This window comes from Alexandromys fortis, unplaced genomic scaffold (genome assembly GCF_014885135.2).
Source record: "Alexandromys fortis isolate MF-2015 unplaced genomic scaffold, M_Fortis_MF-2015_v1.1 scaffold_191, whole genome shotgun sequence".
NCBI classification, from domain to species: domain Eukaryota; kingdom Metazoa; phylum Chordata; class Mammalia; order Rodentia; family Cricetidae; genus Alexandromys; species Alexandromys fortis.
In genome coordinates this window covers 2,107,008-2,133,700 of record NW_026068064.1, presented here as the reverse complement: position 1 = coordinate 2,133,700, position 26,693 = coordinate 2,107,008, and the positions used below count along the sequence as shown (strand labels likewise).

The 26,693-nt window shown below is 44.6% G+C and overlaps 1 protein-coding gene across 1 annotated transcript in view; it reads left to right on the top strand.

Annotated features, from left to right (window-relative positions):
• The first annotated feature begins 1,688 nt into the window (after positions 1–1,688).
• Positions 1,689–26,693, top strand: part of Basp1 (brain abundant membrane attached signal protein 1) — a 48,300-nt gene continuing 23,295 nt past the window's right edge. Inside the window, exon 1 of the mRNA XM_050120484.1 lies at positions 1,689–1,897. The gene's annotated coding sequence lies outside the window, so the exon portion shown is untranslated. The remainder of the gene's footprint in view (positions 1,898–26,693) is intronic.

The window sequence follows — 26,693 nt, the reverse complement described above, 5'->3', positions numbered from 1 at the left end:
GTTGAAAGAAAGATCTATCTATCTATCTATCTATCAATCTATCTATCATCTATTGAGATAGAGGGAAGGAGGGAAGGGGGGCTGGGGATAGGGAAGAGAGGGAGGAGAGGAGGAAGAATAGGAGGAGGAGGGGGAGCAGGAGGAGGTGGTGGAGAAGAATCAGCCACCACAAAATATTTTCACCTTTTCCCCATCACTCTTTAGTTAAGATCTGACACTTCTATTGCCACTTTTATTAAGGTTCTATTATTTATTTTTTTTCTGTCAAGGAAGACTTAACTTTCCTAGGTGAGATGCTGACAGAAGCAGGCGCTTACCTTTGGCGTTTGTCTCTCTAAATATGATTATGTTTTGCCATCGCGACCGTGGAGAACAAGGTCCTTCTGAATTCGTGCTCCTCTCATGAGGGTAGATCCAGCCAAGAGAACAGCAAGCATTTCCATTGCCCCTCTTCGTTTGGGACAAATCAGAACAAGCAAGCAATCCTGACACAGCCAGAGGGCGCCAAAGTGCCGCGAACGGTAGTTCCAGGTCCCCATGGCTTTCGGGATGGTAAAATTGGCTTTTGTCTGAAAAGGCTTGGTTCTAAAAGATGTTACCATGTATTATTTTCCAAATTTTAAATTTTATTTTGCATTTTTTCTTTTTGTCAACAGGTAAGCGTGGCGAATATATCTCCTAACCTTGATGGCTATTGTTTATCCCGGGGCTACCCTAAGTGGTCGCCGACCAAGACACGCGGACTTAGCAAGGCTAGTCACAGTCTGGCTCGGTGCGCTTCTGAGTGGCATCTTAAGCAGCCAGAGAACTGGTGACTTCCATGAAAGCACAGACACAAAAAGTCGAAGCCCATTTTCCTAGGGTGCATTTCTTCCTTTCTTCCTCTCCGAAGTCGGGAGAACATCCCCCCGAGGGGCGGTGCCGCCCACCCCCCCACCCGGACCTGGATTCTGGGCGGTGGTGTCTCGCAAAGCTGCAGCCTCCTGGTTGACCCCGAGGGTTAGCATCTGCCTGGAGACGCCCCAGATATGCTTGCCTTGGGGGTACACCCTAAAAACCCGCGCACATCTGTCTTGATGGTTTCAAGGGAAGCATCGCGTCTCCCCCAATCTCACTGCCTACGTGATAGCAGAATCTCAGCCCGACGTCTGGAGCTGGCTGGACTGGGGCGCAGAGAAAGCTGGCTGCGGTGGGGGCGTAGTTCATCAGCCCCTTAAGTCTGAGCCAGAGCCTGAGCTACTTATTCAAATAAAATGCTTTCAAATAAAATGTGTGTGAGACACAGAGAGAAGAAATCTACAGACAGTACCTCCGTGGGTGGGAGGATGGAGGGGCGTGCAAGATGGGGATAGGAGGGGGACTAACAGAAACTGTTGGGGAGGCAGGCAAGGCACAGGGCTGGAGGGGAGGGATCTGGATGAGGGTAGCAGAGGGTGGGGGTGACTGTGAGGGTGTGGCGACGGGGGGGGGCGCTGGATCACGGGGCGTCTCGGGACACTGGGGCTACAGGAGGAGAGAAGTTGGGGACCCCCGGGTAGCGGGGCGCTAAAGGAGCTGGTGGGGCGCGGGCCAGGAGCTGAGGGGCGGGCGCGAGGCGGGCGGGGTCGGCAAGCGGAGGAGCTGGGCGGGCGGACGCGCGGGGGGGGGGGAGGGCGCTGGGCAGGAAGGGGAGGGGGAGCGAGCGAGAAATGCAGAGGCTGCAGCGGCGGCGGCAGTAGCGGCAGCGGCGACGGCGGCGGCGGCAGCGCTCCAACTCGCTCCACGCTCCGGGCTCCGCCGTCGAGCCGGGAGAGAGTCTTTGCCGAGCAGCCAGGCACCGGGCCGGACGACACCAGCCACCCGGGCCCCTTGGAGGCACCGCGCTCACCCAGGGCCGGCACAGGCACCCAAAGCCTAGGTAAGGAGGCGCGCCGTGGATCCCTAACGCCACAGCGGACTCAGGGCCATCGATTCCCCAGGGCCCCGCCCCACCCTGAAGCCCAGGGTTCTCCGTGGGTGCTGCTGGGTGCGGCCGGGAGTAGACACAGTGGGCGTGGGGCTTCTCTGTGTGGGCTCTATCGTACTGGGGGATCCAGGGTGATGCTATCCCCCCAGGTGGACAGCTTCGGCCTTTCATAGGGTGGGGAGCTTGAGGCGGGTGGTGGCGAGGCTGATGAACCGAGTTCGGAAGGGAGGGAATGGAGGGTGGGAAGCTGCTGATGACCGGGAAATACCTAATGCGAAACCCTTTAAACCCATCGAATCCACCAGCCACGGTTTTGTGGGCTGAACCCAGCCTTCTGTCATCGGAACCCGCACAGCCACGGAGAAAGCCCTCCGTGTGAGGGGCGCAGCAGCAGAAGATGGAGGGTGGGGGTGGGGTGGGGAGAGAGAAAGAAGACGCGGAATCTGGTCCGATCAGAAGGGGCGGGGGTTGGCTTGGCCCGCGGGACTCTTGGATCTTGGTTTGGGGTAACCGAGGAACACGAGGTTCAGAAGGCGGTGTGCACGTCCGGGGCAGATCAAAGCCCCAAGCCGGTCTGCGGCTGAGCTGTTTTCCCACTAACCTGTGGACATCTCCAGCATTTTCTTTTTTGAGCCTTGCGCTCTGAGAACGCGCCGTGCGCCTCCACCGCCGCCCCAGCCTAGGGGGTGTGGGCTTGAACCTGACAGCGCGCCGCTCCAACGGGCTCAACCCTGCTGCAAGCCAAGATTTCTGTAGATTTTTTGCCCGTAGCTCAAAGGCTACAACCCAACGTCCTTTTCCCGCTTCCCCTCACCATTTAAAAAAAAAAAAAAATTATTGCAGAATGCCTGGATCCGATGGCACACAATGCGTGGCTGGGGACCGCATTCTTTTCATGAATATTCATCGAACTCTTGGCCCTGTTCCTAATCTGCTTCCCCCGAGACATTTCCGCCTTGAGACGAACTCGGTGGACGGCCTCTGCCCCAGTGATTTTTTACTCTGTGGAAAGGAGCACGACGCACATGGGTGCAATTTCAGTGTTTGCAGGGGGGGTGGGGGTTGACACACCTCTGTCTTAGCCAATACCGCTGGCCACTTGCGTGGCGGGGTTAAAATGAAACACGCGTATTAAAGGGGCTGCTGATGGGGTGTGGATTAACCTCCACCCTTGGGAACCCAGCAAAGGCTCACAGACCTCCAGTACTGCGGGCAAAATGAATGAATCGGGACTGTAATTACCTATTCCTTTGTCTTGGCCTCGCGCATGCGCCAGAGAGCAGGGTGTGGAGGGCCAGGCAGCCCCATCTGATCTCCCCATCATCCATCCACCCACTCCCCTCCCGAGGCCAGGAACAAAGGCGTTTGCCCTAAATGTTTCATGAAACCCTTGGACACAAATGACACCCCCTCCCCGCCCCCGTCGTGGTGATGTGCGTGCTTCTTCCCCCTCCCCCAGGCCAATCTTACTTATTCTATCAGATTTCAGTTAACTCCCTTCCCCCCGATATTTATCATCCTTTTCATCGAGGGAAATTGTGGATTTATTTTATTTTATTTTTTAACGCACACCGCTTTTTTTCTTCCTAGAACTGTCCATTGTTGTTTCTGTTCTAATGTATCTCACTGCAGGGATGATGGCTTTCTTCGTTTGCATCAATTAACTGTTTGCCTGACAGCCCTTTATTGCGGGTCATTTGACCAAGGAACGTTAGTCTCAGACCAGCGATGGTGTTGCCCCTGGTGACACCACCTGGGACAGATTAAGACATCTTGGCATTTAAACGGACAAGATGGCCTACAGAAGCCAGCGTGAGAAAATGGTTACCTTTTCAGCAGCCTAAACCTTTCCCGAATTCTCTTGATTCCTACTTTTATTGTTTCATTAAGGATCCCAAGAGGCAAACCCCCACAGAGGTGGGGAGGAAGATGGGAGCTGGGGTTGCTGGGAAGAAGATGGCGAAACACCAAGTTCATAATGCTCCCCCTACCCCATCCACCGAAGCCATGACAGTCCTTTGATGGCAGATTTTCTTTCAAATGATATATTTCCCAGTTTATGGACCTTCAGTTTTTTTTTTAAGGGGAGATACTGGTTTACCTTTGTTATTCAAAATATGACTGACTGTATGAATCAGATAGGATCCCAAAGCTCTGTTTCTGCCATGGTGGGTTGTGTTTCAAAGGTTTTCATGCTAAAGGATTTCCAGCATGTCCCTGGTGGAATAACACGTGGCAGAAAACGGCAATCCTCCCTTTTGTTCCTTAAAGGACCAAAGATACCCTCAATATTGATCACATTTACTATATCCCAGCTTATATATTGGTAGGGTGAGTGTCTGGCCACCTCTTAAGTGGCAAGGATTTTATTCTCTCTGATCCTTAGCAATGAGCTTTATGTATTTGGAGTTCTGTTTTATTCTGTATGAATAATTCATTGGGTAATATAATTTAGAGGGCTATCTATACTTAAATAAAATGGAGGAGAGTGCTGGAATATAGTCTAAAATCAATAGTTTTCAAATCAGTGAGCTTTAGGTTTTTAAACAAAATAATCTTAAAATCAATTAAAAATATTATGTAAGTTTTTGTTCCTTTAGCCAGCTTTCTTGCCAAACATTGGCAGGTGGAGAAAGGGAACTCTTTCAAATCCTACTATATTGTACCAGCATATTGACTATCTGGACAGTGGCATGTGTGTTTCTTAGCTGGTGTTCAAGTTCTCTGTGGCTTAGGAAATGCATCTCCTCCATTACCTTAATTTAAATATTCAATGGAAGAACCCTCAGCTTTCGGCTCCCTGTGCTTGGAGGCCTGTTCATAATCCTCCTGGATTTTCCAGAACAAATCTCATTATGGGTTTAAATGTATTAATTATGTTTTCTTTATTTTTATTTCCCTTTAACTTCAAGCCATTCTCATTTCATGGTTAAAATAAATGGTGCAGGAAATCAGAGAAAAAACCTACCTTTTGAAAATATTGTCCATTGTCAAATAGAGGTAGTTTGGTAAAACATTGCACAACATAACCATTCTTCAAACAGCTCAAGTAACATGTATATACACATGCACACATACACACTTAAATGTATACGTACATATTTATAGGTATGCACTATAAAATCTTATTAATGACAATACTAAATGAAGTGGTGTGGAATGTTATTTTTCAGTGGTTTTATATTGGTCTTTGAAAAACAATTCATTTCTGTCTTTATAAATACATATTCGAAAGGGGAAGTCTTAGTCTACAAACACACTCCTTACCAATATCTCTGAAATTGCATTGAGATTAGCTAAGATGTTTCTTTTTAGGCCTCAGACTCACTGTAACCACCCTTATACTTTAAAAGCTGGAGCAAACACCACCAAATAAAGGATTTGTACATATTTTTTGGTCTTATTTTTGTGCTCTCTTATAAAATTTTGATTTTCATGAGCTGTCCAAAAAAGTTTTGAGAATGATATCAAAGCAGGTGTGCTGGTGTCTGGTTCTTTGGATTTGCATAGACCTTTACTGGTGTGAGCAGGTTCCACCTTCTGTTCTTCATGATGATGGTCTTAGCTGGTAACTTAGGTAGATGCCGAAGATATCCTCTGAGTCCACTGACAAGTTGGCCTTCTCCAGGACAGACACAGTCTCTGTCCTCAAGTTTGCTCTCAGCTCAATCCTTTCCAACTCGTTCTCTCCCAAGACTTGACCTAATCCAGTGAGCATGAGATTTATTCTTTTGGAACTCAGAGTTGCCGACAGAATTTAAAGATAAAATATGTGTTTTTTGGGAAATTTGCTGGGGGTTTATCCTGAGGTTTCATGAAGAGAAACTGGGCATGGAGGATCTTTAGACAGTGACTTGTCTACTTTGGGCAAATGACATCACATCTTGGTGAATTTCCCCATTTTTTTCAGTTGTAAAATAAAGATATTAATGCTCATTTTAAGGCTATGATAAGGATTACACATGCCCGTGAATGACTAATCATAGTGACTGGCTCTTGAGGGTTCCTTAATCTCCCTATTGATGACGTTTGATGTACTAAATGGAACTGACATTACTCAACAGTTTTTACCATGTTGAGCATTTCTGTCCTAGGCTGCAGATGAAGAGCTGAGTACTTAGCAACATTTAGCCAGAAACAGCCTATTTCAATATGAAAGGACCCAGATATCGCATATATATATCATACACATATGTAGATGCTATATGCATATGTGTGATGTATGTATATAATTTGATATTCTATGGGCACTGTGTGGATTTGCTCCAAAATGGGTTGCATGGTCTCAGGCTGCCCCCTTGTGATCCCAGGGCTGCTTATGAAAATCAAGAGGGCATTTAAGTTGTTTTGAGAATCTATAGACACCCCGGTAGTTTCTCAAAAACCACAACCATTACTAGTCTTCTGAAGGAGAGCCCCTGTTATATGTCAGTCCCTCTGTAGCTAGAAAGACAGACGTGCAGATAAATGTCACATGGGAAGGCTGCGTGGTGAAGCCTTTGAGAGCAGTGCATCAGAGTCATGTTCTCACTAGGGTGCAGGTCAGTTTTACTTCTGAGGAGACACACATGCAGGCACTGGTAGGGGTTAAACAGCACCCCCTCTTTCCCTCTGGGAGTTAGGCATGGGGTGAAAGAAGAGGCAGAGAGAGCCCCTGGTGGCTTTTCCCTCTGTGCCTGGAGGATTTAAGTACCAATCTAGGAAACACATAGAGAATTCTGAGCAGCCTAGGCACTTGGTGCTCAGAGGGCAGGACTGAGGGGAGTCTGGGAAGACTTTCCTGAAAGCTTTGGAGATTTGGAAATAGAGCACAACAGGGCACTCGAGCATAAGGAAACACTTCAGGATGGTGTAGGAATGTGGGGTTGAGTGGAGAAGGCCAAACCCTCTGCATGGTGCTTTCTTCTCGTCACTTAAAAGCATTTTATGAACTTTTAATGAATGAAAACTCACTTTGGATAAGAGAGGCGAGGAGCTGTGCTTCAGTAGCTCTTTGAGTAACCCTTTGAGGGGCAGCAACAGTTTGGCCATTGTATATGGAATATGGTATTTAGAGAGGATGTTTTCTATAGGTTGGTGTCATTGGGGTTGTGGTCACCTGCATAGAATTCTGCCTCAGGTGCCGTAGGCACTGCTAGCTAGGTGAACTTTAGCAAACCAGTCAGCTTTGGTGTGCCTGACACTCATTTTGAAAGTGGAGATTGGAATACGGAGTTATTATAAGGATGAAAGAAAATCATCAAGTTTGGACAATGGCCCCTCCGGCCTCGGTGTGCCTTTTGAATCCCCATTCACATGGTGTGCCTTTTGAATACCCATTTCTCTTCCTTCATCCTCTGGGTCGGTAGCTAGTCACATGTTTCTTCAGATGAAGTCAGCGTTACATGCCAGGCCCATGAGAATGCCTTGGGAAGTGTTTGGAAGAACTTAAAAATCAATGGCTAAAAAACAAAGGGACAGACGAACCCCAAACAAAACGAAATAAACAGAAATTCATAGCTATAGTTCTTTGAGTATGTTGGCAGGACTGTTCCTAGTTCCAGGATGTCATCATGTTGTGATGACGCATATCATAATTGAATTTTAATCCCTTCAGACTAATGGCAATATGCATTTCACCTGGAAATAAATGGAAAGTAGAAATTCAAATAGTGTGCCTAAGATCTACGGCTTTTAGTCCTTTTTCATTCATCAGTGCTAATTGGCCAAATTATCTTAGGGGATGCCGACTCTCAAAACTAAATAATTCTTACCATGCTAATATCCCTCAGTAGTCACCTAAAGTGAGTGATACTAAATTTCCCACTGAAAAGTGATCTACTGAACAGTTTCAATATTCAAGAAGCAGATACAGTTAGGGCCTATTGATTAGAAATGCCTTTGTCATTGTGTCTAGGGGCTAATGTCCTTAAGTAGGGGAAGTAAGCAGTACACCTGCTTCCAGTTGTGCAATTAGGGTTGCCTTGTTAGAATTAATTCACTATTCATGACTGTGAGTGACTAATACTCATTCACGCAGGATATGCATATAGAAACGCCCTGGCTCCTTCTAGTTACTGTCCAACTCTCTTTGTAAATGCTTGCTCATTGGAGTAGAAGGTTGGAAGGCTCACTACTGAAATACTTATCCTGGAACTTAGAGAAGTCAGTGGTGTGCCCAGGGTGCCACGAGCTGGTTAGTGGCTAAGGGGGGGGGGGAAGCCAGGTTATTTCCCAATAGAGATGTCATTTCTGCTATTCCATCCAACTGAGAGAGCGAGGCGGGGAAAAATCTAAATGTCCAGTTGGGTTACTCATACTCACGGCCTGAAACTGACAACAAATTTCATACTGTTTCTTTCGCCTCTTACTATTGTTTGACAGTCAGTTGGGTTCCTGTAATTCTCACCGCTTCTATATAAAGGGCCTCTTTCACCTTTATTACAGCACACTTGCCCACATGGGGAACTGTTTGGAAACTACCTGTTATTCCTCTATCTCCACGTCATCTGTCTCCTGTCTCCTTCAGTTTACTTGTCTCTACTTCTTATATTCCAGGCGTATGATTCCTTTCTTATTCCAGAGACTATAAAGACTATCTGGCATGCATCAAAATGAAATGACTCTCCTTATTTATTTATTTATTTATTTATTTATTTATTTATTTATTTATTTTGTAGAGACAGGGTTTCTCTATGTAAGAGTCCTGGCTGTCCTGGAACTCACTTAGTAGACCAGGCAGGCTGGCCTCAAACTCACCGAGATCTGCCTGCCTCTTCCTCCCAAGTGCTGGAATTAATTAAAGGTGTGCTCTACCACTGCCTGATTTCAAAATGTCTCCTAATACCAGGCTGTGATACTGTGTCTTTCCTTTCTTCCTAAAGTGGACAACCGTTGCAGGATTAAGTGGTTGTGGATGGGAAGGTTCGTGTTTGAGAAGAAAACCAGTCTTGGACTAATTTGTAGTCAAATGCAGAAATAATAGTTCAAGGCCTCTGGGGACATCGAGTGTGTGCGTTTTGTAAGTAGGTGATGGATGCCCAGAGTGTTCGTGCCCATGACTGGTGTCGTCTGGCTTGCAAGTTCCAGGAGACAAGAGGCTTGGTTTTTCTTTGGAATAACAAGTTATACTATTTGAGCTGATTCAGGGATTTGAAAGGGCTATGGCATTCTGAAGTAGTCTGTTATATAGGGAATTTAATATGGAGCTTAATATTGGAATGTTTGGAATTGTTATAAGCAAGTTTTGTTTATATATATTTGGATTTGAACAAACTATTAAGTTTAGATTTAGGTAGGAAACCTGTAAGTTCACATTTACAACCGTCTAGAAGTTTGTGTGACTGGCGCTTTGAGGAATTTGTATTTTCCCAGAGAAACCTGCAATCTGTATGTGACTTCACAGCTTTCGGAATGCTTTGGTGCTTTTAATAATTACTCATGCGTTCCCAGAAGTCAGCGTATTCATAAACTGAAATTAAAGTTTTGTCCTCAGCTGATGTAGGAACAGGCGTACAAGAAAAGCTGGTCTGGGCCGGCGGTGGGGGCGCACGCCTTTAATCCCAGCACTCGGGAGGCAGAGGCAGGCGGATCTCTGTGAGTTCGAGGCCAGCCTGGACTACAAGAGCTAGTTCCAGGACAGGAACCAAAAGCTACCGAGAAACCCTGTCTCGAAAATCAAAAAAAAAAAAAAAAAAAAAAAAAGAAAGAAAGAAAGAAAAAAAAAAGAAAAGAAGTGGGTACTGGGAAGTTCCTAGATTGCTTGGCAGAGTGGCTCTGAAAAGGTACACAGTCAGTTCCCATTGGTGGCCTGGTCAAGACGCTGTCACTGCAGACTAAGACAAGAGGAGAGTGAAATACTCACGGAATCTATTCAGGGGAGTTAATGGATCAGAAGGGAAAGCCACGGTGCCCTGTTTCTATCTTTAGAGATACAGTGAATGAAGTTCTGGTGGGGTTATTGAGTCTGTGAAAAGGGCTTCCACAGCCTAGGCCATCTGAGGTTGCTTCAGAGACTGAGAGTAGTGTGGGCGTGTTTGCTGTCTTTGACCTTTACAGATGTCCCCAGCTGTTTCGACAGGGAAAACGGTTCAGCATTCTGTCTTTGCTTTTAGGCTCATCAAATATGATTGGAAAGAAGGAAAAGAGGGAGAAAGCCGTGACTTATCAGTGTATGGGTGTCTCATGCCTTTGTCCTGTAGTCCATGGAGAGGGTGGGGTCAAGTTGGGCTACTGTTGGATGTTTGCTAAAGACATTAATGTGATCAACTAAGGTTTCTTGGAATTGCATGACTCCTGTTCCCAAGGACAATGGAAAGAATCTTGGTTAACAATTGGTGGTTGCAGTAGCTCCTGGAGTTTTTCACCACACAACTTTAGGTAAACATGGTGAGTAGTACCCTATTGACAAGGGTTCTGGTGGTATCAGGGCTTCCTCAGTAGCCCTGGTGATCTTTTGTTGACACTCGAAGCTCTAACTTCCTGGGGTTCACTCAGTTGGACTTTAGAGACTTGGTGATTGGTTTCTCAACAAATAGGAGTGTTGTTCATCAGGTTGAGGGCTGTCTCCAGGGTGCAGGTTCCTTCTGATGTACAACAGATTGTTATCTCGGTTTCTTCCTGCAGTGGCATAACTGACCAGTGAGAAACCTCATGGAAGGTTTGGTATTCCTTTCCTTGATGGAGGAACCAAAGGCAGAAAAAGAAAAGCATTACTAGCTCACTTAGTCCAGCTCTACTGTTCTGACTGCTTCTGTTGCTGCCATCCAGAGAGCTTGCTTTGAAGTCCTCTGCACTGAAGTCTTGGGTGGGAGGATCTGGGTGAACTCAACTGACTATGTATTGGTACAGAGAAGGAAGGGTACGGATGCCATGGGAGCCTAGCAATCAATAAGGTAAGGCAGGGCAATCTCCCAATAAAAAAGGAATTCCACTGGTGCTCCTTAAGGTTATGTCTAGCTGACTACCCCTCTGAAGGCAGAGACTTTAAGGAAAAGACAATGTAACAAGAGCACAATACATGCTAAAGTCACTTTGTTACTGTTGAAACATTAAGGCTGCCAACAGAGCTCATTCTTTCACTGTATCCTTGTTTCTAGCTACAAATACTGCGTTAAGGAGAAAAGGAAAGGACAGATGAGGCATAGCTTGAGACAGTGGACTAAGGCTACTGGCGGTTTCTCAACAGGAAGAGGTGGGATTTGGTGGATCTGCATTCTATATTGATCCTTCTTGGCTAGGCATACCAACACAGGGCCTTTGCCATCTCTACAGTGAGATTGCCAAGCCGAGACTCTTAGAGGAATAGCAAAGGAGTCCACAGTGATGCAATGTAGCTCCACCTCCACTCCCCAATGTGAGCAGCTCTTTGCAGGGGGAGTGAAAGCAGAGATGGTTTTGAGTTGGGTGTGATTTCTACTGAAGGAAGGTAAGAGTAGGAAGAGGTATGCCATTCAAGAGTTGTCCCCAGGGTATTAAGAGAGTAAGTAGTTCATATGAGGAGCATACACATGGCAAGCCACCATGCCCTGGCATGTCAGCCACAGTTTGCTTAGTTTACCGAGTAGAGAAACAGCCGATGATGAGAATAATGTTCAGGAGTCCTAGTCTACACAGGCCAGTGTGACATTTAACTGGCTGCAATGTCTTTCCATGAGCCTTTCTGATAACGCATTTCTCTGCCCCTGCAGCTGATTCCACAGAGCAGCAGGGTTTCTCTGTAAATGGAGATGTTGGTCAAAAGCCTTTGGCAAAGGGGGAAATGACTGAACATGAGAGAAGTCTGAACCGGGTACTTTTGCAGCCGTCTTTCTGAAGGGGGAAGAAGGGGAAGCCATTCTGCCCTGCTTCTAGAAGTGTCTGGATTCCCCTAATGTGGGCAGGCTTTCCCATAAGAACAATATAGGATGCAAAACTAGATCATTGGATGCCAGCAGCCTGTGATTTCCGGGATCCAAGCATCACTGTCTACTCTTGTTAATGTCTACATGGAATGAAAGGGGACTAGTGTGACGGAGGGAAAGGGGGTGCTGCAGAGAGGGGAGGGAGGGTGGGAAGACTCATATGAGGAAACTGGGGTACCATGCCTTGCTCTCAACGTAGTGTGCTTCAGCAGCCAGGACAAAGCTTCACAGATGGGGTCACTTCACTAGCAAAAGTTCTTTCCCTATGCTTCTTGGAGACTGGTGTCTGACATCAAGGAGCTGGCGGAGTTGGTTTCCTCTGAGGTTCCTCGATTGGCTTCTTTATGGTCACTTTCAGTGGGCTTGTGTTACTTTTCTCACTGCTGTGCTAAAAAAAAATAGCTGATAAAAATAACCTGCAGGAGATAGTTTCAGGGGGTACAGTGGGTCGCAACTGGAGAATCATGGTGGCGGAGGCCTGAGGCAGCTGCTCTCGTGGCATCTGCTGTTAGGATGGGTGCCGGGGTGCAGCTCACACTCTTCTCTTTAGTAACCTGACTTCTATTCCGTTGAGTGAACAGTGTCACTCACCTCCCAGGGTGGGTCTTACCTCAATGACATATGTCTGGAAATACTCTTATAGACACACCTAGAGATGTTTCCATGGTGATTCTAAAGACAGCCAAATTGATGAAGATTGATCATCAAAGGCTGTGCACATTACTGCTGTCTTTCTGGATGTCCTAATTTTACTTTCTCATAAGGACACAGGCCAGGCTAAATTATGTTCCCCCTTACCAGCTTCAGTAGTTATCGAGTTACCCCATGATGGGCCTGTTTGCCATGTCCAGTCACATAGAGAACACCAGAAGGTACCGCTTCAACTTAGTAATTTTAGGGGTGCATAGTTCAGCTAATGACAGTTCCTAATTGATTCCAAAAAAGATGGTTTTCTATGGAACTCATTGGAAGCTCATAGTCTCAAGAAGGAGCAAGGGGACTCAACACAGCTAGAGCCGTGGTTGAATCTTCATGAAGCTATAGGAGCCAAGCATTCACCAAACAGGAGGAAGGGATATGAACTTTCCTGAGATTCTCATCACTAGAGAAAGCTGGTGCAGGGTTTAGAGACATGTTCCTAGACTCTGCTGGGCAAGGATGGTAAGTGGCGGGTCTAGACATACTCTTACCGGGAGGGGATCATTTTGGAAGATGTGGACTCTAGCTAAAGCAGGCATCAGAGAAACCTGGGATTCTTTGGAAGGCTTCAGATAGGATAGGGGTATGGTTGTCCGTGTCAGAAACTATGTGTGCCCTTTGATGACTACACAAACTGAGACTAATAAAATTTGGGGCCTTTCCATGTAACAAAACAAGTAGTGATACAGAAGGGTTTTTTTTTTTTCTGAGGGGCATTCTCAGCACGTGCAGAGGCAGGCGTGTCTGCTCTTACCACTTGCTCTTTTTAGCAGAGCAGTGTACAGTTGTAGAGAGGGATTTCTCAAGTGAATCAGCCATTAGTTTCTTGTTCTCCATCTCAAGTCACGTCAGGTAGCTTATCTATAGCAATGCAAATATGACCTCAGCAGCCCACTGTGAAACGGAAGGTGACATTTTAATTTTACTGCGGGGAATAAACAAGCCCAGAGCCCTAACCTAATTCCAAGGCGAAGTCTAGTGAGTGTCTTTTATAAGAAGTTCACGGGTAGATTATCTCCTGTAGAAGATGCCATGGAATTATTTTAGAATTTCAACATTTTAAGCCTATGCAGTGTCTATTTTCAGACTATCATCCATGGTCCTCTTTAAGTACACACTTTCTTAAGTAAATCTTCTTCCGTTCAGGCCTAAAAGCTGCCATTCCTTCTAAGGCTGATCTTGGGTACCAAAGCACCGTGGCCTCTCACATCTGCCCACTGTTGTATGCCTGAGCCACGGCTGGTGTGGGGTGTCCATTCTGCTGCAGGACCACAGCTCAGACGTTTGCTTTCCAATCTGACTTTGCTTCACCCCATACATGCAATGATGTCTCTGTTGTATCTCAGATAAAACAGAGACACCTTTGGCTAATCTGTAAGGTCCTGAACGTTCACCTTCTGACTCCTTTCATATGCACTGCCGTCCACCCTCAGTGGCCTGGCTACAACGCCTGCTCACGTTCTTATCATGCCCCCAGCTCATCCCTACTACTATTTCATCTGCCTGGAATATTCTTTCCACAACTGTCAAAATCACATCAAGCAAAGGGCTCAGGTTAAATGACACTTTCACAAAGATATACATACCTACACCTCAAAGCAAGGTGGGCATCTTTGTGCTATGTGCTGTCTTTCTTCCTCTAGATTAAATACCCAGGAGGCAGGAAGGTGCCATTCTTATTAACCCTTACAGTATGGATTTGACACATCCCACGAACTCTGTGTTTGTCCAACATACAGTGTATTCATGTCAGGCACATGTCTCCTGCCAGGTGCCCACAGTAGCTGAGATGACATCCATGTAGGGACACTAAGTTTCACCTCATCAGTTGTGCTTGCTATGAAGATGAAGAGCTGATGAACTGCAATTAGTGTAATTGTTCTGTTTCCAGGCAGTAACCTCAGTAGTGATTGTCCTAAAGCCCCGAGACACTACAAGTCATTAGTGCTGATGGCTCATGCATCTGAGCTTCCTCCTAAGGTAGGGTCTCACATGGAGAAGAAAACTGCCATCTGTGGGAAACAAGTAATAGTGCATCATGGGAACTTTGCACAACACAGCCCAGTGAGTGGCAGCTGGGGTAGAGTGCAGTGGACATTGCTTGTCTGTTCTTCCAAGTCATGAGTGCCATTCATTTGCTTTGGGTCAATCAGTACTGAGCAATTTAGCTGGCCTTTGAGAAGTTGGGAGGTTACGCCTGCTGATGAGCGTGGGGTCTGAGATTGTCTCACAGTAGTCTGTCCCGAACCTACTAAGGGGACAATGAATTCCTCCCTCGCTCCACGCTAGGACTGCTTGCTCTAAATTGTGAGTTCTTTGAGGTCAGGACTTTGCCAGCTTTGTGTTTTTCAAACTGTGGCATGCCATTGATTTCTGAAGTAATTTCTGGTTGAAGAAGAACGTGCTTTGCTTCGGTAGATGTGCCGTTTCTAGGGATGCTCTTTACGCACACACTACCTCCTCTCTTGAAACAATTCAATTGGTTCTCTTGTACAATCCTAAGACTCTAGTTATACTTGATGTAATTGTAGGGTTGGGGTATGAGACGGTCTCATCCTTTTACATGACTTCTACAACAAACATTTGATATTTTATTCAATCAACACTCTTTCTTAAAACTGTGTCATCGGAAATAAGTTCAGTTCATAAATTGTCAAGTTGTGTGTGTCTTCCCTCCTCCTTGCCAGTGCCCTCTTCTGTCGCATCTCAGGGCACTCTCTGGATAGAGCCGAAGGAGCCTATGGGGAAAGGGATCAGGCACCTATGGATCATGGATCATCTAATTGTTATGCATTAGATCCTAATGCATAGGGTCAAGTTGGCTTGATTAAACTAACCAATAGAATAAAAAGACAGAGAGAATAGAGACACTAGAGTAGATAGCGCCTTATAGTTAATTCTGTTCTATCCTAAGTACAGTTTAGAATCCCCAACTTGGCATTCCTTCTCCTGATCCCTCACATACCAAGTTCCATGTGCCATTTGTTCTTCGTTCATATGGGTTCTGTAGTTGGAATGTATAAGGAACAGGAAGGCCATAATATGGTGGTTGAATAGCTACAAGAACGGCCACCGTGGATCACTAAGGGGCTGAAGGCATGATTGGTGCAGATGTTGAGGCTTTGCTGTCTCTGACCTCTTGGAAACCCCGTAGGCGGGCCTCAGTCTCTCGGTAGTATAGCCGATCCCTCTCCCCACTTTGAATATGGGAAGATTGTTCTGTTCCTACTCTGTGAGGTCATTAGGTCAGAAGAACATGATACACACTTAAACATTTGAGACTTTAAGCAAACATATTTTTTTATGTAGCTAAAAGTTGCAAGTTTTACTTTAGTAATGAATCCCCTTTCCTTATTAAAGAGGAATCACAGTTGTAAAAAGGGGTCCATGTATTTCCCAAGTCCTGCCTGGAAATCAATGATGAAGAAATGGTCTCTATTGATTTCAACATGGGGAAATACAAACCACATTAAAATATTGTGGAATTAATTTTTTATCTGTTGACGGAGCTGGGAGACACAAGGACTTATTATCTTTTTTTTTTTAAATAGGAACTTACAGGCAAATAAGTAGATAAGCAATTCCAGGAGAGAAGTATCAGCCTATAGATTCTCTAGCCACCACCCCTGGAATAGGCTTGACATCACTCCCTGTCAGTCACTGGCCTTGCCCTTCCTCTTTGGCTGCTGGCTATCTGTAGATCTTAAGTCACGCGAGATAGCCCAAGTTCAATTATCTAACTGAAAGGGTTTAATGTAAAGAGCCCTTTAGGAAATGCAGGGGAATTCTGAATTGGTTCCATTTAATTCAAAGGTCTTAACTACTAGAAACAAAAAGACATTTAAGTATCTTAAGTTTCTATTAAAACTTAAACCTTTGGGGGATTAGATACAGAAGGAAAAACCTTCCAAGAGGAGCCAAGGTCAACCCACCGTGAGGGGAACTTTATCCTTGGGCAGTGAGTTTACCTGTGACAGCACAGAACACTTGGTTTGGAAAACAGAAAAATTTGTCCTGGTTCCAGCCTTCAAAATCTTAGGAAAAGCTGCCATTCGTTTACAAGATTTTTCAGCTTCTTCCCGTAGAAAAGTTCTTACCGAATCCTAGGAATGAATACTATTTGTCCTTTGTTCTGATTCTAGACAAAAGTGTAGTGGCTAATGCTAAGAATTTGGGTCTGTGGAACAGACACTGGCCTACAAGGATGGAGGGTGTCTATACAAGGGAAGCATTTTATTTGATAAAATATGATCTGAACATGGTCTAAAATGCCAATGTAAGTTTTCGTTTATTATTTTTACCCATAGCTGTTTTCCATAAGTGTACTTCCGTATGTGTCTAGACAGAAGTGTGTTTGACTTCTGCCCTAAAGTGCTGGCTTAATTTGATTCCTGAATAGCTTCAGATTGGACTCTTGGCTATGTATTTTTTTTTTTTTTGAGTGTGTGTTAATTTCTCATCAAACTTGAGAAGACGTTAGCAACCAGACTCTTATCGCTGTTCTCTGGCCTTCACATCTACTCCACTGTCTATTTCCTGTCATCTGGAGTGGATGATTGATTGGCTTTGTAGGGAAACTCCGGGATATCTGACCCTGTCTTTTTGGTCTTTGCTTCCCTAGAACCTCATATAGTACTTGGCCCAGTGTAGTTGTCTCCGTGTGATCTTTGAGGCGGTTTTGTTATCTTGCTAGAAGAAAAGCAAGGCTGATTTATTATTGCTCTCTTGTTTACACTGGTGGGAATCATGGACAAATCATCAGTGCTACATAGTTTCATGGCTATTCTGCCCTGAGAGTGTGTCCTCAAAGCTTAGTTTGCATGTCATTGTTGAACTAGTTTAACAATGGGAATGAAAGATTCATCTAATAAAACTGATATTTGAGACTCTAATAGTTCACATACAGTGGGTAGAACATTCTTTTTCTTAGATCCTCACCTCTTTCTTAACACGTCATCTTGGTTTACACAGACCACAGTTCTCTGTGTCAAAGAATCTGCTTATGGTACTGTGTAATCCTTCTGGAATTTAAAAAACCTGGGATGTTTCTGTATACCTTGCAAGATCCCTGGTGGAATCTTCCAGCCCACACTGCAGTAAACAACCAAGAATTCCTCATGGATATGGAATTAGGAAAACTGATGAACCTGTCTAGTCTGGGCCAAAGAACTCCCTCAGAGTTCATTTGGGATGCTTTTCTGAAATAAGGCAGATACTGAGAGATTCGCATAGTTAGAAGGACCACCATCCAAGTCTCCAGATAGCCACTCTGGGAATGAGGGATTCCAGTGGTCTGTAACCTGGTTCTTCTGTTTGCCTGTCTCCTGACATGGAGTGCTTATGGTTTGGCGTCATTGAGCCACACTGAGGCACTAAGGACACTGTCATTCCTTAAGTACCTATTTGGGAGTCAGGTACTTGTCTTACTCTGAGTAGGACACCTCGTGTGGGTTTTTGATTCAGGATATTTTTTGTGAAAAATACCTAACCCATTTTCTAGGTGCCTTTCTATCTGTGTGACTCTCTGTCCGTGTTAACTGTTCTCCATTTGCAGAACAGCACTGAATTTCCCCTGCATCTCACAATTCCTTGGTTCTCACTGTTTCGAAGTTCTTCAGGCAAAGGTGGTTGCTGTTTCCATCCAGCTCATCTCCATGGCTGGCTGGCTGAGTTTTTATTTCACTAAAATAAAACTTCAAAGAATTGGGAGGACCTTGGGCCTGCCTCCTCTCCCTTTCAACTAACACCTACTGATGTTTATCTTGGAAATAATTTGATGCCTATTTGATGAAACCTGTAGTTAGGTGTGTTAATAGAGAGCCATGCCAGCTTCAGGACAATGGGGACAGACTTTTAATAGTCCTTGTTGAGACCGACACTCTGAAGATCTGTGGAACCCATGAGAACTGGGATATCAAAGCTTGTCTGGTCCTCAGGGCACCTCAGTGAAATGTCTAGAGCGTTGCTGTAGTTGGCTCCCATCTGAAATTAAGACATTCCTCCCCCTTTCTGTTGTCTTTTCTGTGTTGTCTCCTCCCGGCCCTGTGAACAGGACATAATTTCTGATAAATATGTCGTGCGGGGACCCAAGGTGTATAACTACTGTAGCAGGGCTCATTGTGAATTAAATTAAGTCATTGATAGGACTTCCTGAGTTTTCAGGGGCTGTGCAGAATTGTCTTAGAGGTAGGTGTCAACTATTTCACACTTTTTTTTGACCTTGTTTAACCTTGTTTATCTTCAGCAAAGTTTTCTTGTCTTTCTAAATGGGGCCATCCCAGCTTGATAATAAATGGTTAGGAAAGGAGAAAAACTGGTTTGGTCCCCCCTCTTCGTCATGTAAGAAGGCTTCTTAGCTTGGTTCACCTGGTGGAATGTGTGAGTGAGCTGAAGACTAAAGCCACGCAATTCTTCTCTATCTGAACGATCCATTAGCACACGTCTAAATATTCTACAAGGCCTTCAGCAGTTTCTGGGTGAAGACATGAAGGAAGTCCTCTCACTCATTGTAAGAAAGAGTTTTTTAATCAACAAGTTGAGGGAGGGTATGCTTAAAGTAGGTCTTTTATTTATTTACTTTTTATGAGACAATGTCTACACTAAGTAGCCATAGATGTCTTGAAAATTATAAAGACTATAAAGATTAGGCTGCCTTGGAGCTCACAGAGATCCTCCTGTCTCTACCTCTAGACTAGTGGGATTAAAGGCATTCACTACCATGCCCTGAAAAATAGGTCATTGTTAGTAGACACAGCAGAGGGCTATAAGTTTGGTGATGGGCATTGACCCCATGCCCAGTGTATGCAGCAGAGGTGGCTTTGGCACTTGCACCAAGATTTCTAGTCTTCCAGTTCATTTTTTTCTGGGCTCGACCATGAGTCTGAGCCTGTTGACGGCGGAGGGGTTCTGACGTGTGTGGCGTATTTGCATGTGCTAATATCCTTTCACAGTTGGCAGCACATGCGTGAGTTAGTAAAGTAAGATTTCTGCCCCATCGTGGGAAGGGGGGTGAAGAGGAAGTACCGGGGAGCGGTGAGTATGACCAGAGCGTGTGACATACATCAGTGAACATGTCACAGGAAATCCATCATTCTCGATGATTAATTTACATTAATAAAAAATAGTAAAAGACTCTTGGTCTGGATTCTAGACCTCCTAGTTTATGCTGACTTAAGCCCTCTTCCCGGAAAACTGCCAGAAAGGAAATGTTGCTACAGTTTGCTTTCTCTCTTGAGCTGTCTCGGTGGCGATAGGCGCTGTGGAAAGAGACCAGGTAGACAATGGATCCTGTGCTAGCTTTCACTGTATGTCTCTCTCTAGAACTTAGGCCCAGGAGCCTGGTACCCAGTGAAACCACACTGAGAGTAAAAGCCTTTCGGGATGTGTTGCCTCTACCCACACGAAGGAGATGAAGATTTTCACAGAGGTCAAGGGGGACATCCTCCACTCCTTTGTCCTCTGCTGTGGACGTCACAATGTCACAACACGGAGAGTAGGGGAAATAACTTATTTCCAATTCATCAGACTCAAGGATTTTGTTATAGGCACAGGAGTGGGCTAAGACAAAAGACAGACAAGGAATTGATAAAGAGACCAGGTTGATGTCCTTTTGATCCTAAGCTGATAATATAAAACTATTATTTCAGGGAAATTGACGCTAGTCAAAGATTCATTTTAAAAATAGAATTAAAAACACGTTATGGTCTCTTTAATTGCAGTGTTAGAAAATAAAATCTTGTTGTCTGTGGAACTTTGTGCTCCAAGCAGTCTTGCATGGCTTATGAGAATACACAGCTAGGGGAGTGGGTCCTATGGATATCCTCTTCGTACAGGTGAGGAAAATGTGGACCACAGTCAGTGTGACCCATGATATCCTTCCTAGCCGACTTTATGTTCATGGTTTTTATTGACTGGCAATATTCCAGTCAATTCAAAATAAACTTTAATCTCTTGCTCTCAGCTTAAGTAAGCTCTGATTTCTTTAAGCGGGTGCAATACTGGGGTGAAGGGGAGACCCAGGAACTTTTAAGGTCTTTGTCAGAACTCGGGGGACACTCTCTCTCAATAAGGCCCTTTTTGCCAGACCATTGTACTCTTATGAGTGGGAATCCAGCCTATGGGGCATATCACAGAAACAGGTTGGAGGTTGGGCAATTTAAGCATAGGTCAGAAAACTAGCACCTAGGGGTAACATAAAAACTCAGAAAATAATCAAGTTGAGAAGGTGCCTGACCTGAGATATTGAGCCACTATGCCTTTGCTAAGTGGAGCACTATGTTTCAAGGATATGTGGGTATCTTTACAAAAAAAAAAAAAAAACCCACCCTCTCATTCTCTCTTGTTCTGCATGTTCTCTTGATTGACAGAGAAAGGAACACAGGTTTATTATGCCTATCCCTGGAATAGGAAATCATTCTTGTTCTTACAGTACCAGTTTTAGCAATTATAGTGAACTGGAGAAAATCTGTAGTTTTTTCTTAACTTCTAAATTTTGTCAATGAGTCAGTTAATAAAGACGGCAAAGAAGAAAGGTAGGAAATGGTAGAAGATTTGAGGGTATTTTCATCTGAAACGAGCAGAGGTAAGAATGACCTGGTCGTTCTTTTCTCTCTTCCTCTTTAATAACATATTTTCCAGAGAAGTTTCATTTTCACAGCTAAATTGAGCAGAAGGTTCAGAGACTTGCCGTATGTCCTCCCTGCCCACACATGCGCAGCCTCCCCGGTCTCCACGTTCCCCACCAGAGTGGTACTTTTGCCGCTCTGATGCCACAGTTGGCATCCCTACAGTGATGTGTTCCTGACACCCTAAGTTCGTTCTTCCGGTAGTTTGTGCTTACACGTGACCACTGTACAGGCCAGGACAAACGTATTACACGTCCACCATTATAGCATGACAATCCTTTCTCCTCTTCTTTTGCTTATGGTTCTGGGGATAGAGTCCTTGGCTGTGCACATGCAGGCAAGTATGTTGCTCAGCTACACTTGTGTCTCCTCATTATTTGTCTCTTAATAAATGATCAAGTCGGGACTGCTCATTTAATTTGAGAAGGGTTAAATGGTGATAAGTGCATTTGGTAGTTCATTATGCCCGTGTAAAGAATGTGTGCTGTTTCCAATTACAACTTTAAGTCACAAACGTTAACGTTATTTGTGAGTAGCACAGACTAGCTCCACTTGCTCATGCCTTTCCAGGGTGAAGGCAAATCAGAAACGAAAGTCAGCTTGGTTAACGAAAGGCCTCAGGTCTGATGGTGCAGACGTGTATGCAGTAAGCACTTAGAAGACCGAGGCAGGAAGTCCAAGACCCAAGGCCTGCCTAGGCCACAGAGCAAGGTCAAGCCCAGCCTGGAAAATTTAGTCACAGCTGATTCAATATTAGAAGTTGTAGAAGGACTGGGAGTATAGCTCATCCACAGAGTACTGGGGTTCTAACCCCAGTAACCCCCCCCCCCACGCACACTATTTGCCATTTAAAATGATATTTTGAGGGAGGAGCTAAGCAAGCGAACAATGCTTATGCTTTGTATCAGTGTTTCCAACCCTGTAAACCTGTACCCTCATAAAATCTGGGTTGTAGAGAAGCTTATACGTCTAATGTAAAAGGGAATATTCTGGAACACTGACAGTTGTGGTAGATGATGAACTCACCCAGCTGTAAGCTGGTGTTTCATCCATTATATGTATCTGCTTTGGGATGAGCCCACCCCAGTTCCTTTGCTTGCTGTTCTAAGTTGACATCATGATGTCTGCCTCATACCATCGTAAAGATAAGCTGGGCACATAGTCACTTGCCTACAGTATGCTGTCCCTGGCATCTCCTTCCTTGCTCCAGGCACACAGTCACTTGCCTCTGGTGCGCTACCTCTGGTATTCCCTTCCTTTCTCTCTCCTTCAGTCTCAACAGACATACACAGATACACACAGAGATGGACACAGATGTACAGACACAGATACACGTTCACAGACACACACAGACATACATGCACACACAGATACACACAAGACACATACACTGAGAGACATACACACTCACACAGACACACACAGAGATACATACACACACACACACACTTAGACACACACACTCAGACACAATAGACACGCACACACATGGACAGATATACACATAGACGCACACACACAGACAAACACACTAAAATTATAGTTTATAAAATTTACCCCCAGACCAATCTAGAAATAAAGCCTTTCTCCCCTATAGTGGCTATCAAATAAGTAATAGTAAAATCAATGTTTGCTCTCTCCCACTGTGAAGATGGCACGTATGTTTTCATTAGGGACCTTGTTTTCTCAGTAGAGCTTGTCTGTTAATATCATCTAGTCCTTAGAAGATACCATAAACGATAACTCTAAATGCCAAGCACAGGTACATCTATATTCAGGAGGCCAGACCTATAAATACCTCTATGTTTCCACAATAAATTCTGTTTTCATGAGCCTTCTTATTTCAGCAGTTTAATATATGCCAGTCTGAGATTGTGACTAATAAATTTTAAGGTTCTATAGGTTTTAAAAATTATTAATTTCTCCATAAAAAAATTACAGATTTTCCTTTTCTTTAGATCTAGAATTTTCTTAATCTTATGCTGTGTAGCTTTCTCAAGAAACAAACAGTAAAGTTTCTGTTGTATGGGAAGGAAAAGAATAGAGAAGAGGAGGTGGGACCGAGGTAGAAAAAGGCTGGAGTTCCTTGAGAACTCAGGTGTTAAATGAAGTGCCAGGCTGCAAAAATACCACCTGTGAAACTCCAAAGTCCAGGTGAAAATAGGAATTGTCACCAAGTACAAATAAACCGCATATCAAGAAACATGTAGACAGAGAACAGAATATCCAGGAGACTCTAGCAAGGGAGACAGCCAGTTATTTTCTAGAGTAGCTGTCTCCTGGCTAGAGTCCTGGGTATTTTAAGGCAGTCTTCTTTCTCTAGCATTCAGAGGATGCTTCTCTGCTGGAGGTTGACTGCGACCTGTGGGGATGCCCTTGGCTCCCTTGGAGAGCACCAGAGACTGCCCCAACAAGCACAGACACTCGCTGGAAATGGACAGGTTCTAGATTGCAGAGTCTGGGACAACCCTGAAAAGATCATACGTTGGTAGGAAGCCAAGGGGACTGACTTTTCATCAAATCATGGCTACCAACTAATGGAGTAGAGCCAAGGTTCCCAATCTACAGATGCGTCCCCTGATTCTGTAGGGAGAAGAGGAGGCTCGTTAGTGACAGGCAACCGGTCTAGTTAGCTTGAGATTTAAATCTAGATTTAAAATACAGTACAGGTTATTACCTTCATTACTGCTACTTAAGTTAAACTTTGTTAAGTATTAGTCAATACTAGAGATGTTGCGGCAGAGTTGGGATGACTATCTAGTTGACCAGGAACATGTTTGTAAAAGCAACTCGGGAACATCTGGAGTGGCCACATTTTTCATCATCTTCCAAATATGCTTTCAAACCTTTCTGTTAAAAGTCTTTGAAGAAGTTGCACCTCTCCGGTCCAGGCCCTGTGTGCAATGTTTGTGAGCGTTGAGAATCACCCAAGTATTAATCTAATCTTGGATTTCCTTGTCCAAATGGCTTGGATTTCTGAGCGTTGGCTTGTTAAAATTTTAACGTCTAAGTAGTGACCCCTTTGTGTCAGGCTTTGGATCTAGGGGACAGTGTGTGAGAACGTGCCCTGCAGTTTTGGGGCTATAGATCACAGCTTTTATATACGTTAGCCATTTCTTTATTGTTAAATCTTCATTTTGTTTAAAGGACTGAAACTAGAAATGTTTCGTTGTCTTCATTTAATTATGAAGAAGTAGGTTGAATACCAGACAATCCAATGAACATATTTTCTGTGCCCTCTGGGGCTCTGAGACAGATTCCAAGTTGCAGTACTCTCTATGGATCCTGCTTCTTCAAAGGTATCTGAAGCTGGGAGGAAGCTTTCCTGTGACCTATTAGGTTTCTGGGCCAGCATTCAAGGTAGCCCTGCATGGCATACTGCCTCTCTCAGATTTGTGGAACCCGGCTCCTTCACTGTGACACAGTAGCAGGTATGCAGCAAGGCCAGGTTGTGTCTGAGTTCACATTTGACATTAAGTTCAGGAGACTTCATGAGATGTAAGTCAGGGGATGAATGTTGATCAGTGGTTGGCATTTCTATATTCTGTACGATGGTGCTCTCTCCTTCATGGAAAAGGTGCTGGGGACAGGGACACTGGATTCTTGTATCCCAGGCTGCCATGAAGTCTTAGACTCACGCTCGGCAGGCTTGCTCTCTTGCTTTCATTATTTTAGTTCAACTCTTGAACATCCATATCTTTGCGGACAGATGCTTCCAGGCTAGCCTGTAGCCAGTAACCGTGTCTGACTGACATGGGCGTGTAGAGCCCTGTTGTGAGAATTCTCACTTCAGATGTAACCATAGCAACCTTCTTGGCTTACTCGTAGATTTAGCCTCATCCCTTCCCAATGCCACAGTTAAAGGACCCAGGTTACACCAGTGCCTATCTATGAAGCAGCCTTTATCCTAACTTTAGTCTTAGTCATTTGGGGTGAAAACAGTGGCATCACACGTCTAAGAATGGTTTTATTTTTCCTCCCTCATTATCTGTTGCTTTTCTGTGAGCTGGACAAGTCTGGTAATTAAAAGTTTTTCCGAGTGCCAGTATATCATGATGTTAGCTCTGTACTGGATTGCCAGTCTGTTTGCTGTTAGCTCAAGGGAGGTTGCTGCAGAAAAAAACTTATCAAAAGGTATCTGCTCCATTGTGAGCTCAGCTGTAGTCTGAGGAGGGATGATGCTTCCTAATCATTACTATATGAGGGCCCAATGCCATGCCATTGACTCAACACCCTCACATTCTCTCCAGATTAATAAAACCAAATTCAGACACAACTGTGTTCTTTCATCTCCATAGGCAGCAAGCCAATGTGGTCTACTGTACAATGTAAATGACTTCCCGTCTATAATATAGCACCAGGTCCTAAAACAAGCATATCTTTGTGTGCCCACATTAAACAAAAGGGCATAGAATGGCTCTCTCTTGGGAGAAATATATATGATGCTTATATACACCAGGGCACCTATTTTAGGACTTCTGAATTCCTTTCCTCCCTTCACGTTTCTTGTTCTATGGCTCTACCATCTCCTAGGGGAGGTCTAGCTTATTAAGCATTAACATATGCTCACATCCTAAATTAAATGTAATTTGCAAAATTAGAAATATGTTGAGTTGTAAAACTAATTGGCATACCCATTACTGCCGAAGAACACTAATTAAAATCTGGAGGTCTTCGTTGTGGTTTGGGGGCATTATTTACCGACTTGGGAGCTCATTTTCTGAGCTCAGCCACTCTTGCCTGCCTATGCAGACACCGTCTGTTGCTGGTCTTGCATCCCCTCTTCCCTTGGTGGGGTGAACCTATGTGTGGTTCGGTGAATGCCCGTCTTATCACACCCAGTTCCCTCTCCTTTTCTTCCATCCACCTAGTGAGTAGTGGACATCATCTACCCCCTCTCTTGGGCCTTTGGAGTGGCAGTTACCTCCTGAGCTGTGGAGCAGGAGTATTGGCTGGATGTCATTAACTAATGAGAAGTTTCAAAAGCCAGATGGAGTTACCGCCTTGCTATTTTCTGTTTTAATCAATAAATAAAACATTAACGAGAGAAAGGGGTGTGTACGTGATCAGTGGAGCTAAAATAAACCCACATGCAACGAAATTGGTAGCACGTATATGTTTGCTTCTTTTACTTCGCCTTCCCTTTCTTTTATTTTGGTCTCAGAAGATTAGTTCCCCTGTAGTCCAATTTGGCCTTCAATTCTCTGTGTTAAATTGGAACTCCCGATCTTCCTGCCTCCACCTCCCAATTGTTGGGATGACAGGTGTGTGCCACTATGCCCTGCCTGTTTGTTTTATTTTTTACTATCTTGCAGTGGAATTGCAGAAGGATTTTAAGCAAAAGGAGAGCACAGCCATTGCATGCAAGGGTAGCGGTGCTGATGGTGGTGAGATCCCAACAGTTCTCACTGGTCGCAGAGTGCTTAATGGCTCTCATCTCTTAGATCTGAACACAAGAGAAAGAATAGGTTCAAGTAGATGAGAGAGGTAGCCGTCCCCTCACTCGGGGGAAACCCCGAGCAGAAAGGTTTTCAGACTTGTCTC